Source organism: Halichoerus grypus, chromosome 15 (assembly GCF_964656455.1).
Source record: "Halichoerus grypus chromosome 15, mHalGry1.hap1.1, whole genome shotgun sequence".
Classification (NCBI taxonomy): Eukaryota; Metazoa; Chordata; class Mammalia; order Carnivora; family Phocidae; genus Halichoerus; species Halichoerus grypus.
Genome location: NC_135726.1, coordinates 46,652,996 through 46,669,206, shown reverse-complemented (window position 1 = coordinate 46,669,206; position 16,211 = coordinate 46,652,996). Strand labels below are relative to the sequence as shown.

Below are 16,211 nucleotides of genomic sequence, written 5' to 3'. Positions count from 1 at the left end.
GGATGAATCTCAAAATAATTATGCTGAATACAAGAAACAAGACAGACCATATACTGTTTGATTCTCTCTGTATACAAATCTAGAAAGGGTAAACTAACTTATGTTAACAGACAGCAGATCAGTAACTGCCTGGAAGCACAGTGGGAGGGGACAGGGGGGGTTGGGAGGGAAGGATTACCGAGGCTTTTGGGGGTGATGGATCTGTTCATTATTTGGATTGTAGTGATGGTTTCATGGATATATACACATTTCACAATGAATCCACTTGTACCTATGTACAGTGGTGGATGTTAACCAGACTTACTGTAGTGATCATTTCACAATGTATACAAATAAATCATTATGCTGTATACCTGAAACTAATATACAGATGTTCCTTGACTTATGATGGCGTTATATCCTGATAAACCCATCATAAGCTGAAAATCTCATAAATCAAAAATGCATTTAATACACCTAACCTACTGAACATCGCTGTTAGCTTAGCCTAACTTAATCATACTCTGGACACTTACATTAGCCTACATTTGGGCAAAATCATCTAACACAAAGCCTACATTATAATAAAGTGTTGAATATCTCATGTAATTTATTGAATACTATGCTGAAATTGAAAAACAGAATGATTGTATGGGTATTGCTTTCATGCCATCATAAAGTTGAAAAATTAAGTGGGGAACCATTTGTAATGTCATATGTTAATTATATCTCAATTTAAAAAATCAAATATAGGGTGCCTGGGTGGCTCAGTGGGTTAAGCATCTGACTCTGGATTTCGGCTCAGGTCATGATCTCAGGGTCCTGGGATGGAGCCCCAAGTCGGGCTCTCTGCTCAGCAGGGAGTCACTTCTCCCTCTCTCTTTCCCTCTACTCCTCCCTACCCCCCACCCGCTTGAGCTCTTTCTCTCAAATAAATAAAATCTTAGAAAAAGTAAAAAAAAAAAGCCAGTATTATATTTAAAAAAAGAAATTCCTTACTAAAACCCATGATCCATATATTTGCAAGTTCTAAATCACATGTCTATTCAATTTTAAAAGCCTCACAAAGCATTAATCTCAATCTACACTAAGACAGAGATCATTTATTACCAGGCTTTGTCACCTGTACCTAGAAAACTCCTGTCTATGAGAACGTCAGAATCTTTCCATGTTTGGCCAAATGGGATCCTCATCTCTAATTCATCAGCTATAATCCTGACATGGGAAGCTCAAATGATTTCTTTACAGGACTTTATTTTTTCATTCTTTCATCACTGCTCTTAAAGTAAGTTGGGCACATAAGAGATAATGCATATTCTAGCCAGTATATACATAAACACAGATTGGAAGAGCCTGGGTCACAGAAGGAGAACACGAGGTTATCTGCAACGATTGTTCACTGGTATAGGGAACCAATAATTGATTGGGGTGTTTCCTGGTAGTAAGTTTCCAGGATAATTAATGAAAACATTTATATCACAAGAATGAAATGAAATGTAATGAAAACATTTATTTCAACAAGAAGGGAACACCAACTTACATATGTCATGGTTTGATATCTGCAAAAACTGATCAGTCTTCCTTGGGGTTTCTCTACTGGAGAAAAACAAGAGAATCCAGAACTGGGAAGGAAAAAGAGACCCTGTGAGAGCAAGCATGCTTTAGTGTTACTATATAAGAAACTGAATGTTTTGCTTCTCCATTGCATTTTACTTAATACCTCCCACCATACAAACACACCCAATTACAAAAGAAGGATTTTAGATAAATTGAAACTCTTCCCCTAATCCCCAGAAATGCAGATACTTCAGCAGACAGCTTTCTGGCTAGTCCTCCATTTTGGGGAAGCTGTTCAGCACCTGAGACTGGGCTGCTCAGTCCTGCCCTGAACACATTCTCCTCCCTTCATTCACAGCTTTCAGGATTGAAAAGGACCTACACCAGCTAAACCACACCTTACTTCCTGGCTTTGGGATCAGTGAGGATGAACAGGTTAGAAAGGGTGTACAGGTTAGGGGCACCTGCGTGGCTCAGTCAGTTGGGTGTCAGGCTCTTGATTTCAGCTCAGGTCATGATCTCAGGGTCCTGGGATGGAGCCTCGCGGCCGGCTCCCTGCTCAGTGGGGAGTCTTGCTTGTCTCCTTCTCCCCCTGCCCCTCCCCCCTACTCTCTCTCTCTCAAATGATAAGTCGTTTAAAAAAGAAAAGAAAAGAAAGGATGTACAGGTTAGAAAAGCCATAGAATTGGTCAGGCAGGGTTCAACATTCTGATTCCAGAAAAACTGACTGCTGAATACATTACATACAAAATGTGAAGGGAAAATAATGAAGACATGGAAAATACTCCAGAAATACTGTCAGAAAAATCAGATTATGAAACCATAGCTACACTATACTATTTGTAAAATATATGCATATCTCAATATTGAAAGGCTGACAAATCATCAGGCTCCAGTAGACAGAAAAAGTCCAGAAAGCTATACACTCATACAGTGCTTTTCTTTTTCTCTTAATTTTTTTTTTCTTGGAAAGTAATAATAATTGCCTACACACAAGAGACAGGTTTCTTTACATAGACATTTGAAGAGAAGATTTCCTTTGACATAGGCATTTCATTGTACTGATGAATGAAGAAAGGTGAAGCTCACATGGCTAATCTTAGCCAAAGTGTATTTGTGTGTGTGTGTGTGTACGTGTGTGTGTATACGTGTGTGTGTGTGTATGTGTTCCAGAATATTGTTATGCAATCTGAGTCATAAAATCTCAAAATTTCACCAGGGATCAAGTAACTAGATACTTAGAAAACAAAGCTAATGGAAAATACCTAAAGCAACCTCAAGAAGGTCATGCCTCAATAACCAGTTTTTAGAGATAATATACTGTTGCATTAGACTTGACCCTAAAACTTACATATTTCTTTGAGATATAATTGACATGTAACATTATATTAGTTTCAGGTATATAGCATGATTCGGTATTTGTATATATTGCAAAATGATCACCACAGTTAAGTCTAGTTAATATCCATCATCATACATAGTTACATTTTTTTCTTGTGATGAGAACTCTGAAGATCTACTTTCTTAGCAACTTTCAAATATACAATACAGTATTATTATTATAACAGTATTATTAACTATAGTCACCATGCTGGGCATTACATACCCATGACTCATTTAAAACTGAAAGTTTGAACTTTTTGCCCACCTTCATGCATTTCACCCACCCCCCACCTCTGGCAACCACCAATCTTTTCTCTGTATCTGAATTCAGGTTTTTGTTTTTTTTTTTTTTTGAGGGGGTGGAGGATTAGATTCCTCATATAAGTGTGATCATACAGTATTGCTACTTGTCTTTCTCTAACTTATTTCATTTAGGGTAACATCCACCCATGTTGTTGCAAATAGCAAAATCTTCTTTTGAATGGCTGTATAATATTCCTCTGTATATATGGCACATACTTTTCTTTTGATCTTGATGAGAATTTCAGTATATGAAGTTACTGATTCAATGGCCATGTCTTAAATTAAAATGTATATGCATATGAACCTTTGTTATGTTTTAAGTGGAAGTTGTTTTCCAAAATGTGCAAAGTTCATTCTTTTAAACAGTATTTACTTGGTCTTGGAGAAGTACATTAAATTTGGATTGTTTTGCTAAATGGTTCTTGTTTTCTTCAGCTACCAGTAATACAACACTCTCTGATTTTTATGTATGCTCACCACTGGATTACTGCCTAAAAGATGGGTAAAGTCTCTGAGAATAGTCTTACATATATTGATGTTGAGTTTTCTTCACAGAGCTATTTCCCACCCTGTTAGTCACATCCTCCAGAAAGCTGCTGAATTATTCTATTAGTTTCACTTACATCAACATCATGAGAATAAAACAGGTAATGTAGGAGTTACCATGTGATCCAGCAACTCCACCCGTAGGTATATACCCAAGAATAGAAAATACACATTCACTCAAAAAAAAAAAAAAAAAAATCCAAAACAACTTGTACACAAGTGTTTGTATTTATAACAGCCAAAAAGTGGAAGAAACCCAAATGTCCATAAACGGATAAAGAAAATGTGGTATATGCACACAAGGGAATATTATGCAGCCATAAAAATCAGGGTTATTTTATACAAGTTACAACGTGGATGAATCTTGAAGACATCATGCTAAGTGAAATAAGCTAGTCACAAAAGGACAAATATTGTATGATTCCTCTTATATGAGATTCTTAGAATAATCAAATTCATAGAGACAGAAAGTGGATGCCAGGGACTGGGGTGGAGCGTAGAAGGGGGATGGGAAGTGTTTAATGGGTAGAGTTTCAGTTGGGGAAGATGAAGAAGTTCTGAAGATGACTGGTGGTGATGGTTGCAGAACAATGTGAATATACTTAATGCTAGTTAACTGTATACTCAAAAATGATTAAATGTTGGGGCACCTGGGTGGCTCAGTTGGCTAAGTGTCTGACTCTTGATTTCAGCTCAGGTCACAATCTCAGGGTTCTGAGATGAAGCCCCACATCAGGCTCCACTGGGTGTGGAGCCTGCTTAAGATTCTCTCTCCCCACTCCCCCCTCTAAAAAAAGGTTAAACTGTGAAATTTTGTTATGTATAATTTACCACATAAAAAAACAAATGCAGTACTTACACATAATTAATAGTGGTGCATTAATAGTGGTACTGGTTATACAACCCTGTGACTATATTAAAAACTACTAAATTATATACTTTAAAAAGATATATTTTATAGTAAAGAATTATATTAATAAAAAGGGTAAAAATTTATACATAAATTCCTTACCATCACAGTGCTTTTTTAGGTCAGCATAATTTGACAGTAAGGTGACAATGGTAGCTACTGTCAGAATAACATCACTCCCTTATAAAATCACAAGTTGCATTATCTGAATCTCCCTAGTGGCCTCTGATGCATTTACTCCCATTCAGTGTTTACCTTACTTACTAAAAGAAACATAAAAGTAGCAACCATGTCATTTGAGTCTTTTTTATCAACCCAAATACTAAGATTGCATGATTAGGCAAATCATAAGCACTTAGTAAGAGTCTGATTGTTTTATCCCAAATTCTACTCCTAGGAATTTATATTAATTAAATATCTACACAAAAATCTACCAGTAGGTAACAGGTTAATTAATTCAGTTCTACTATATGATGGCATATAGACCATTATTAATCATGATACTGGTCCGGGCTAATAAATATACATAATGTAGGAATGGCATCCTGTTGAATTTTTTTTTTAAGATTTTATTTATTTATTTGACAGAAAGAGAGACAGCGAGAGAGGGAACACAAGCAGGGGGAGTGTGAGAGGGAGAAGCAGGAATCCCACTGAGCAGGGAGCCCGATGTTGGGCTCGATCCCAGGACCCTGGGATCATGACCTGGGTCGAAGGCAGACCTTAATGGCTGAGCTACCCAGGCGCCCAGGCATTCTGTTGAATTTAAGACAAAATCTGTATTCAGATTTTCTAAATGTGGAAATGTTCTTAGAGTCCATGAGATTTGATTACCTTGGTTTTTCATCAGTAAAATCCAGAGTATGAAGTTCACCTACTAAATACTAATATTTTAGAGAAAGATAATCTCTATAAAAACTTAAGAGTATGCTATAATACTATATTAATGTTAGCTATTTTACTGAAGAACATTTCATGTTCTCTAATTGATTATTACAAAAGAAGCAATTCTAAAATCTCCTTTCTAGAGTAAAGTTGTGCTTCTTAGCTCTACTCTTATAACACACACAAAAAAATTGAGGACCTTGGCTTGAGAATGCATTTTTTTTTAAAGATTTTATTTATTTATTTGAGAGAGAGAGAGTGAGAGAGAGCATGAAAGGGGAGAGTGTCAGAGGGGGAAGCAGACTCCCCGCTGAGCTGGGAGCCCGACACGGGACTCGATCCCAGGACTCTGGGATCATGACCTGAGCCAAAGGCAGTCGCCCAACCAACTGAGCCACGCAGGCACCCCAAGAATGCATTTCTTCTGAATAAAATATTAAGAGTATCTAGGAAAGAAATTTGCCTTTCCCCTAACTGCAGCAGCAAAAAAAGACACTTTTTTGAATCATAATTTGCTCAATGAATCTGATCTGATCAGGTGTCTCATAAAGTGAGAACATTAATAAGAGGCTCAATACCTTTAATCGGTGAAAGAAAGAAATGTGAATAAGTAAAATTATTAGTTCTTTTCTCTTAGTACAATCCATACTTGGAAATGTTTTTTGGAAGACACCTAAAAAATCAGTTATTATTGCAAAATTTTGTAAAACCAATCTTAAATCTCTTCTTAAAAATTTAACCCTGGGGGTGCCTGGCTGGCTCAGTTGGTAGAGAATGGGACTTTTTTTTTTTTTTTAGAGAGACAGAGGAGAGAGAAGAGAGAGCAGGAACGGGGGAGGGGCGAAGAGAGAGGGAGAGCGAATCCCAAGCAGACTCCATGCTCAACGCAGAGCCCTACAGAGAGCTCAATCTCACGACCCTGAGATCATGCCCTGAGCTGAAATCAACAGTCCGATGCTTAACTGAGCCACCCAGGGACCCCAAGCATGTAATTCTTGATCTCAGGGTTGTGAGTTTGAGCCCCATGTTGGGTGTACAGATTTCTTAAAAATAAAAAAAAAAATCTCTAAAGAAAATCTAACTCTGAAATACCGTCTGTTTGATACTTGCTGCCCTGGTAATTAATTTAATGGTTATTTCTATTATCTAAAAGATGTAAATATCTGGAAAGTTTTTCAAACCAGAAATTGTCACTTCTCTCTTCCACTCACATGCACATATAATAAAACTCATGGACTGGGCGCCTGGTTGGCTCAGTTGGTTAAGCCACTGCCTTTGGCTCAGGTCATGATTCCAGGGTCCTGGGATCGAGTCCCACGTTGGGCTCCCTGCTCTGCCGAGAGCCTGCTTCTCCCTCTGCCTCTGCCTGCCACTCCTCCTGCTTGTGCTCTCTCTCTCTCTCTCTGTCAAATAAATAAATAAAATCTTTTTTTAAAAAAATAATAAAACTCATGGACTCTTTTTGCAAACTCAGATTCTTATTTCTTTATGGTTTGACTCTTAAACTTAATGTGATCATACTCTTCAAAACAAAACAATACATATATACTAAATGGAAAAAATATTAATAGCATAACTCTGGGTGATGGGAATGAGAGTAGTTTATATTTCTTTATCAGAAGTTCCTTAGGATACTGCATGTTTTACAACAAGCCTTCATTAATGCCATCACCAGAATATAAGGTATTTCAAAATATTTCAAAGACATTTCAACATATGACTAATGTTAAAATGTCACAGAGAGCAGCTCAGTCAGTTGAGCAACCGACTCTTGATTTCAGCTCAGGTCGTGATCTCAAGTCGTGAGATCAAGCCCTGTGTAGGGCTCTGCCCTCAGTTCGGAATCTGCTTGAGATTCTCTCTCCCTTGCCCTCTGCCCTCCCCTACCTCACTCATGCTCGTGCACGCACTCTCTCAATAAATAAATAAAATCTTTTTAAAAAATCATAGAGAAAAAACAGGAACAGGTTGTTCATTCTTGTATTTATGAAACCTGAACTCTATGCATGACATGGGCAATTATTACAAGGGAAACAAATTACACCTAGTCCTTGGATATCCTTTGGTTATATCTCCCCAACACTTTCATTACCAAGATTCTACTGAAAATGAACACAATACAGGTAAGTGGCACTTGCAGACTGCATCATAGAATGTAATAAAGGTAGAAGAGTGTTTGATAGACAATAGATGCTTCATAAATGTAGCTACACCACTACCCTTCCTCAATAAACAATTAAAATATTTATGATGCACTCCTTGGAAAACTTCTCACAGTAATACCTTCTTAAGTGGGATTCATATTTAATTAAAATTTTTCCAGGGTATTACTGTTGATAAATATGAATATTGCTTAACATTATAGAGTGTACATTTTCTTCTTAAGTCTAACTCTATAAACATAATCTTTTTTTTTTTTAAAGATTTATTTTAGAGAGAAAGAGCATGTGCATGAATGGGGGAGGGACAGAGGGAAAAGAAAAGAATCCCAAGTCGACTCCCCCCTGAGTCGGGAGCTGTAGTAGGGGCTCCATCTTACCACCCCCAGATAATGAGCCAAAACCAAGAGTGGGACGCTTAACCGACTGAGCCACCCAGATGCCCCTGTATAAACATAATCTTATCAGCTGCATAATAGTCAACCATATGGGTTCATCATTAAACACTTCCATAACCCTGAACATTAATTTTTCACATCATCAAAAACAGGAAAATTGTCCTTGATTCTAGACCAAAAACTCTGAATCTTTTTGGTCTACAATAAGAGAATACACAGGAGGATGTATTGATAACCCAATGAACATGAGAATGTTAACGAGGTTTACCTCAGTAGTACCCAACATCCACTGGGAAGAAACCAGATCACAATTAGGACATTTCTGACAAAGGAAAGCATGCCCTAAAACCAGTAATTTTATGAAAGAAAAACTAGCCCAAACACTGATTTTTTTGGATTTAACAATTCTTTCCTCCTCATCAGGGTCCTTCTTTGGGGGAATGGCAGGACCAGGTAGGGAGTCATACATAGGACGCCAGGTTTTCCTTGGAGTACAGAATGACTTCGTTGCACAACATTCTCTAGGTCCACCCCTGCCCTGCTCACACACACACAAACAGACGGAAGTGGGACAGCGTGTAATCTGTGTAAGGTTTACAGCAAATCCCTGCGGTCAGATCTCTGGGAACGCCGTGGTTCTGAGACACGTGGCTGCCCCTCAGAGCTCCCAAGTAAAGAATTTCCAAGGCGTTCCCAACCTCGAACTTCGTTCTTACGACCGTTCCCCGGTGGCAGCCTCAAGTAGCTGTGAGGAGAGAAGACGAAGGAAGCAGCAGGGAACCTAGAGCCATGGGACAATGACACAACAGAACCACAACAATCGCCGCACAGGTAAAAGACACGCAACCAAATGCACATCACACGCGCACAGCTACGCACCTGTCTCACTTTCACTCCACAAGCGTACCCACTGTAACGGAGGCACATCTCGCCGCGCGCGCGCCAACCCCCCCGTCCCTATAGACACACACCACCAACCCCCACCTGTCCCTATAGACACACACCACCCTCCTCTATGGTGCTTGAACCGCAGGCCTGAGATCACGGTAACAACTGGCCGCCCCTACTACCGGCTTCCACGCTTTAAAGACTTCCTCCCCCACCCCGGATTAACTTGGTTGTCCGGAGTCCAGCCTGTCCGCACCCGGTGCTCTTACATCCTGAGATGAGTTCAACTCACCGTGCGCAGCGCGAGAACCGCGCGAAAATGGAAGGGAAGCCAAAGATCCGCTGTGACCGCTGCCCTCTGGGAAATGTAGTTCGAACCTGAATGTCCGTGGCCGCGGTGGCTTGTGGGAAAAGTAGCCCGCATCCCAGAAGCCTCGCTAGAGCGCGAGTTGGCCGCCGGGACGTCCCTGCGCGGGCACCCCGAGAGTTGTCGCTCTGAGGAGTGCGGCACGCGACGACTGGTAACGCTGGAGGGGAAACAGGAGAGGGCGCGGTGCGCACGTCCTGGTGGTCCAGATCAGGCTAGAAGGCAGGGAAGGGCAGTCCGGAACGGCGGCTGCCGAAACCTCAGGCCTGTGGGTGCAGAGCCGCAAGGTAGGGTCACTGGTGCGGCCCCAGGGCCATGTCGGGGACTCTGGTGCAGTGTTCCCTAAGGTAGCTGCAGCCTGGTGATAACATACAGGAAAGTAACTTTTGGTACTGCCAAGAATGGGCTGGTTTTCTCAAGACACCGTGTTAGCTACATTTAATAATGGTGAGTAGGAGGAAAGTAATATTAATTTAATATTTTACACTAGGATATATTCAACGCTGACTGAGTAATTAAATGTAAAAGTGATCTGGTGATAATCTTGTATATGTTTGGTAATATTGGTTTAGGAATAGCTTTTCCAAGCATAATCAGAGAGAAATGTTATATAAATATTAAGATTTGACTGGATAATTATTTGTCAGGCCCCCGATTTAGTTCTCCTTCAATATTGTGTTGGGTATTCTCGTCTTTTGCCTCTCCATACAAACTTTAGTATCATTCTGTCGATATCCACAAAATAACTAGCAAGGATTTTGTTGTTTAATGTTTTTATGATGAAAGGCTGTTGAGTTTTGTTAAATAATTTTCTGATCAATTGATATGATCGCGGGTTTTTCTTTTTTCAGCTCTAACCCTGTTTTTATACAAGAATCCTGTTGATATAGAGGAAGTGTAGGGGTGGGGAAGAATTTTAGGTCCCAGTCTCTCAGTTTGCCTGAGACCCTGAGCTGTGACCTGCACAAGTTCTTCTCAGGTCCTTTCCTCCCTCAACCAGGTAGGTGACACAGGAGGGCTAGAGGGGGCTGGGTATTTCCCTTCCTCCGCATTGGTTATTCTCTGGTAAATTAGTTTCCCTTGAGGGCAGGTGGACAACAGGCTATCTAAAATATTTCAAAATGGTTATTTTCCCCTCCCCCTGCTAGAAGCGTGAGGAGAATTTCTTCTTATCTTCATTCTGAGAAAGTGGTGATGTTCTTAGAGGTCAAACTCAAGAAAGTGGGGGCCTGTAGGAGTTTTTAACTCTCAAGCTGGTCCCCACTCAGTTTCCAGCAGTTCATCAGTTCCTACCAGTCCCTGACTCTAGCAGCTTCTCCTTCAGGTTATCTGTGATTCTCTCTCCAGTTCTCAGACCATTTGTTTGCCCTGTGACCTCAATTCTCTGAGGGCAATAAAAAGAATTATTAATTTTCAGTTTGCTTATTAGCTTTTTTTCTTGCTTTGAGGACAGTAGTAATCACTTACAAGCTTTTTCCATTTTGGAGCAAAAAAGCAGAAGCCCTTCTGATTTTGTAATAGTAACTTCTTTGATGTGTAATATACATACCTAAGAGCACATATAGCCTAAGTACCGCTGGATGGATTTTCAGAAACTGAACACATCCATTTATTTAACTAGTATCCAGATCAAGAAACAGGACATTACCAGCATCCCAAAGTATGTCTTCATGCTCTCTTCTGTTTTCTTTCTCATTCTCCAAGAATGATCACTATCCAAATTTCTAAGAGCAAAGATTGATTTGGCAATCTTTTTATTATTTTATTTTATTTTATTTATTTATTTGACAGAGAGAGATAGCGAGAGCAGGAACACAAGCAGGGTGAGTGGGAGAGGGAGAAGCAGGCTTCCCGCAAAGCAAGGAGCCCGATGCGGGGCTCCATCCCAGGACCCTGGGATCATGACCTGAGCCGAAGGCAGACGCTTAACAGACTGAGCCACCCAGGTGCCCCGGCAATCTTTTAATTTATATCAATGGAATTACACAGTATATATTCTTGTATCTGACTTCTCTTGCCCAACATTGTTTGTGTGATTCACCAGTTGCATGTTGTTGCATGTAGTTCTAGGTTATTTATTGATGTAGGAAATGTTGGGGTTTGGAGCTGATGGCCAAGAAAGAATTCTTGAGATATCTTCGGTGTAAAAAGGTGGTTTTATTAAAGCATAGGCACCCATGGGCAGAAAGAGCTGCACTGGGGTTATGAGGAGTGACTGATTATATACTTTCAAGTTGGGAGGGGGTCAGGGATAGCATAAGTCTCTAAGGAATTTTGGAAGCAAGGTTTCCAGAACCTTGAGGAAGCTGGCTATTGTTAGGAAAAGGTCATTTATTATTGTCTAATAAAACCTTAGTCATGAGACCCTTCAGATGTATGTCAGTGAGCCATATGCTTGAGGGATGATTGCCAACATATATCTTGGGGGTAGAGATAAAGGAAGTTTCCAAAGGAATTTTTATATGTTAAATAAGATTTACTGGATCCTGAGGCACTGGACTAAGATTGCCTTTTGCCCTTAGCAAAGTGTCAACATCGAGGCAGCTGAGCACCTAGAGGTAGATCACTCTACCTGTTTCAAGGTCTTGTCAGTGGCAGTAAAAAAAAAAAAAAAAAAAGAATTTGTTTCTCCTCTGGATAAGTGCAAATTAGCAAACCCAGGTGGCCTAGTCACAGGGACCAACTTAATACCCTGCAGTGTCTTTTTTTAGCAACATTAAAAAAGTCTCTTGCCCTTAACAGACACATGAAAAGAGGCTCAACATCACTCATCATCAAGGAAATACAAATCAAAACTACAATGAGGTATCACCTGACACCAGTCAGAATGGCTAAAATCAACAACAGGAAACAACAGGTGTTGGCAAAATGTGGAGAAAGGGGAACCCTCTTACACTGTTGGTGGCAATGCAAACTGGTGCAGCCACTCTGGAAAACAGTATGGAGATTCCTCAGAAAGTTAAAAATAGAATTACCCTATGATCCAGCAATTGCACTATTAGGTATTTACCCAAGGGATACAAAAATGCTGATTTGAAGAAATACATGCACCTGATGTTTATAACAGCATTATCAACAATAGCCAAATTATAGAAAGAGCCCACGTGTCCATCGACTGATGAATGGATAAAGAAGATGTGGCTTAAAAAAAAAAAAAGAAGATGTGGCTTATATATATAGGGGCACCTGGGTGGCTCAGTCAGTTGGGTGTCTGCCTTCGGCTCGGGTTGTGATCCTGGGGACCTGGGATCGAGCCCCGCCCCGGGCTCCCTGCTCAGTGGAGAGTCTGCTTCTGCCTCTCCCTCTGCCCCTCCCCCTGCTCATGCTCTCTCTCTCTCTCAAATAAATAAAATCTTTAAAAGAAGAAAATGTGGTTTACATATGTGTGTGTGTATATAATGGAATATTATTCAGCTATAACGAATGAAGTCTTGCCGTTTGCAATGACGCGGATGGAGCTAGAGAGTATTATGCTAAGGGAAGTAAGTCAGTCAGAGAAAGACAAATACCATATCATTTCACGCATGTGGAATTTAAGAAACAAAACAGATGAACATGGGGGGAAAAGGAGAGGCAAATCAGGAAACAGACTCTTAACTATAGAGAACAAACTGAAGGTTACTGAAGGGAAGGTGGGTGTTGGGATGAGTTAAATAGGTGATGTGTATTAAGAAGGGCACTTGTGATGAGCACTGGGTGTTGTAAGTGATGAATCACTAAATTCTACACCTGAAACATATTACACTGTATGTTAACTAACTGGAATTTAAATAAAATCTTGAAAAAAAAAAAGTCTCCTGCCTTTTGTTTCAGGAAATTTGAGCTACTTACACTGGACTTTCTTCCCTACTATGGTACTTATTAATGAATAAAATCTTTCTTTACCACCTGTAAGTAGCATCCTGCTTTGCTTTTCTTTGACAAGACCTAACTTTTTTCTGAACACCACTTGTATCAGTGTTATGAGTAAATGTAAATGAACACTAACAAACCAAACAAAATTGTACTGTTGTAATTTGGGTAAGGGTGTCATTTAAATTCAGTAATTATATACATACAGAGATATGCGGTTATTGATCTTGTATTTTAAGTCTAAGGGGACAAATGTAATTAAATGCATTACTTGAGAGGAGAATAAGAGTATTGAAAACCTTGTATTTTGGTAAGTATGACAATTCCTGGAGCAGTGACTAAAAGAACTTACCAACCAGTAAAGGGAAAAATTGGAATAATAATTTTAAAAATCCAACATAAAGGAGAGAAAAAGGAAACATGCAACATAGAGTGGAATATAAAATGGCACATTTAAATCAAAATATTTCAGTAGCTGCATTAAGTGTAAATGGTAATAAATGCTGCTTTTAAGAGACAGATGTTACAGGTGGATTTAAAAGTCTTGCATAGGGGCGCCTGGATGGCTCAGTCGTTAAGCGTCTGCCTTTGGCTCAGGTCATGGTCACAGGGTCCTGGGATTGAGCCCCACATCGGGCTCCCTGCTCTGCGGGAAGCCTGCTTCTTCTCCTACTCCCCCTGCTTGTGTTCCCTCTCTCGCTGTCTCTCTCTCTCTGTCAAATAAATAAATAAATAAATATTAAAAAAAAAAATAAAAGTCTTGCATACAGGATCTTTCCACTGCCTTGTTCTGCCGCCTCTACCCACACAGGCCTAAGCCCTGTCTGCTCCGGCACTGAGATTCCACATTTTGGGCAGCCCTGGGCCTTGCCTAGCAGAACATCATGCCTCCAGGAGCTCCACTAAAGGCTCCTCAGGTCGGCAGATGGCTGAGTTCCAGTGGAAAGCATGGAACCTCTAAGGCCTCCGTGAAGTGTAGTCCAGTGCTCCAAGAATAAGGGGACAACCAGAGCTGGGTCGTCAGTCCCTCTCTGCCACAAGACTGAGCCTGAAGCAAAGAACTCCTGCCCAGCCTGAAGTGAAATGCTTCATAGGTTTCAGCACCTGCCTATTCAAGCTCAGAAGAACATATTCCATGAAATGTTTAGTTGCAGCAGCATAGCCTTCTGGAAAATGTCCAGGCTATGAGTCCCAAAACAGTGGAACTGAGATGCTTTCTGCCACATCTACTGTGGGAATGAAGACCATCCTCAGTAATCACACTGTCGCCATTCCAGAAAAGTCAACATCACTCTGAAGGGATGCACTGTTAACTGTAAAGGGCCCCAGAGGAACTCTGTGAAGTGACTTCAATCACATCAACGTAGAACTCAGTCTTCTTGGAAAGAAAAAGGAGAGGCTCAGGGTTGGCAAGTGGTGGAGGAATAGAAAAGAACTGGCTATTATTCCCACTATCTGTGTATAGAACATGATCAAGGCGTTACACTGGGCTTCCGTTACAAGTTGAGGTCTGTGAATGCTCACTTCCCCATCAACGTTGTTATTCAGGAGAATGGTTCTCTTGTTGAAATTTCCTGGGTGAAAAATATATCCACAGGTTTGGGATGAGGCCAGGTGTGGCTTGTTCTGTATTTCAAGCCCAGAAAGATGAGTTAATTCTTGAAGGAAATGACACTGAACTTGCATCAAACTCAGCTGCTTTGATTCAGCAAGCTACAACAGTAAAAAACAAGGATATCAAAATATTTTGGGATGGTATCTGTTTCTGAAAAAGGAACAGTTCAGCAGGCTGATGAATAAGATCTAAGTTGTCCAGCTACAAAAACAGCAAGATGCCAGATGATTTTTCAGATGTATTTGTGATATTTTAAAGATACAATAAAAGCTGTATTGATTTGGGGGAGAAAAAAAAAAACAGCAAACTTACTTGGAGAGGGGGAGGTTGTTGTGAAACATCTCAGTGCCCAGCCTGACCTAAATGGGAGTCACCCAGCTTGTGCCAGAGACTTTGGAGAGCACTTGCTCATCCTAGGAGTGCACAGATGCATGATTTATGCTTTTGTGTGGGGGTGAGTCTGGTTTCAGTTTGGAGTGCAGAAGGAGAGGCCTGGGTGTATTAGAAGCAGGCCTGGCCTGGTATATGTAGGAGATGAACTGGCATTCTAGGTCATAGCTGGGGATGTGCATAGGTTTGTCCAGAGGGGATTCTGGCTATGTATGACCTTAAGTGTGATTGCAAGTGTGACATATTTTGAGTGAAAAGCTCCATGGAGGGTGTGATTGTATGAGAGTGCAGAGAGAACATGCGTGATCATTTTCTGAATGTGGGTGAGAGGGACTTGTGACCCCTGATCCTCATTTCTTCGACTGTAAAATGGTGAAAATAAGGATGTCTTTTTTTTAAAGATTTTTTTTACTTATTAGAGAGAGAGAGCACAAGCATGTGGGAGTGTGCGGAGGGGCAGAGGGAGAGTGAGAAGCAGAGAATCTCAAGCAGACTCCACGTGCTGAGTAGGGAGCCCCACACTGGGGCTTGATCTCAGGATCCTGAGATCATGACCTGAGTGGAAACCAAGAGTCTGAGGCTCAACTGACTGAGACACCCAGCCGCCCCAATAAGGTCATTTCTTCTTGGATGCCATTTTACTTGAAAATTTGGAAGACATAAAGCTAAATAATTGATCTAATTAATATAAATAATATTAAACAGGATTTTAATATAATTTTATGTAATTATAGAAGTAATTTTATATAATTATATATTAAATACTGTAAAACAGTATAAAAAATAAATTTATTATTGCGCAAAATACCAAATTCATGTGGATTTTAAGTGTAGATAGGAAGAAATATTTTAAAGGAACTTGTTTTTACGGGACTTCTGTTTTTGTATCAGACTCTCAAAGTAGGCATTTACTCTGTTGTTTAGGGAATGTTCCTGTAGCTGGTTTGAGAAGCCCTGGATTAAGGAATAATTAAGAGGC

General features: G+C 40.2%; 1 protein-coding gene and 1 pseudogene across 11 annotated transcripts in view; one reads left to right on the top strand and one right to left on the bottom strand.

The window, feature by feature from the left end:
* ZNF573 (zinc finger protein 573) overlaps nucleotides 1-9,354 on the bottom strand; it is a 40,015-nt gene extending 30,661 nt beyond the window's left edge. For 2 of the 11 annotated variants that reach the window (XM_036120097.2, XM_078063262.1), the window contains exon 1: nucleotides 1,520-1,609. The gene's annotated coding sequence lies outside the window, so the exon portion shown is untranslated. Of the gene's footprint in view, nucleotides 1-1,519; nucleotides 1,622-9,277 lie in introns of those variants that run through there. The other 9 variants (XM_036120083.2, XM_036120077.2, XM_078063258.1 and 6 more) reach the window with 9 other exon arrangements.
* Nucleotides 9,355-14,464: 5,110 nt separating this feature from the next.
* Nucleotides 14,465-15,070, top strand: LOC118553135 (large ribosomal subunit protein uL6 pseudogene; annotated as a pseudogene).
* Nucleotides 15,071-16,211: the final 1,141 nt, after the last annotated feature.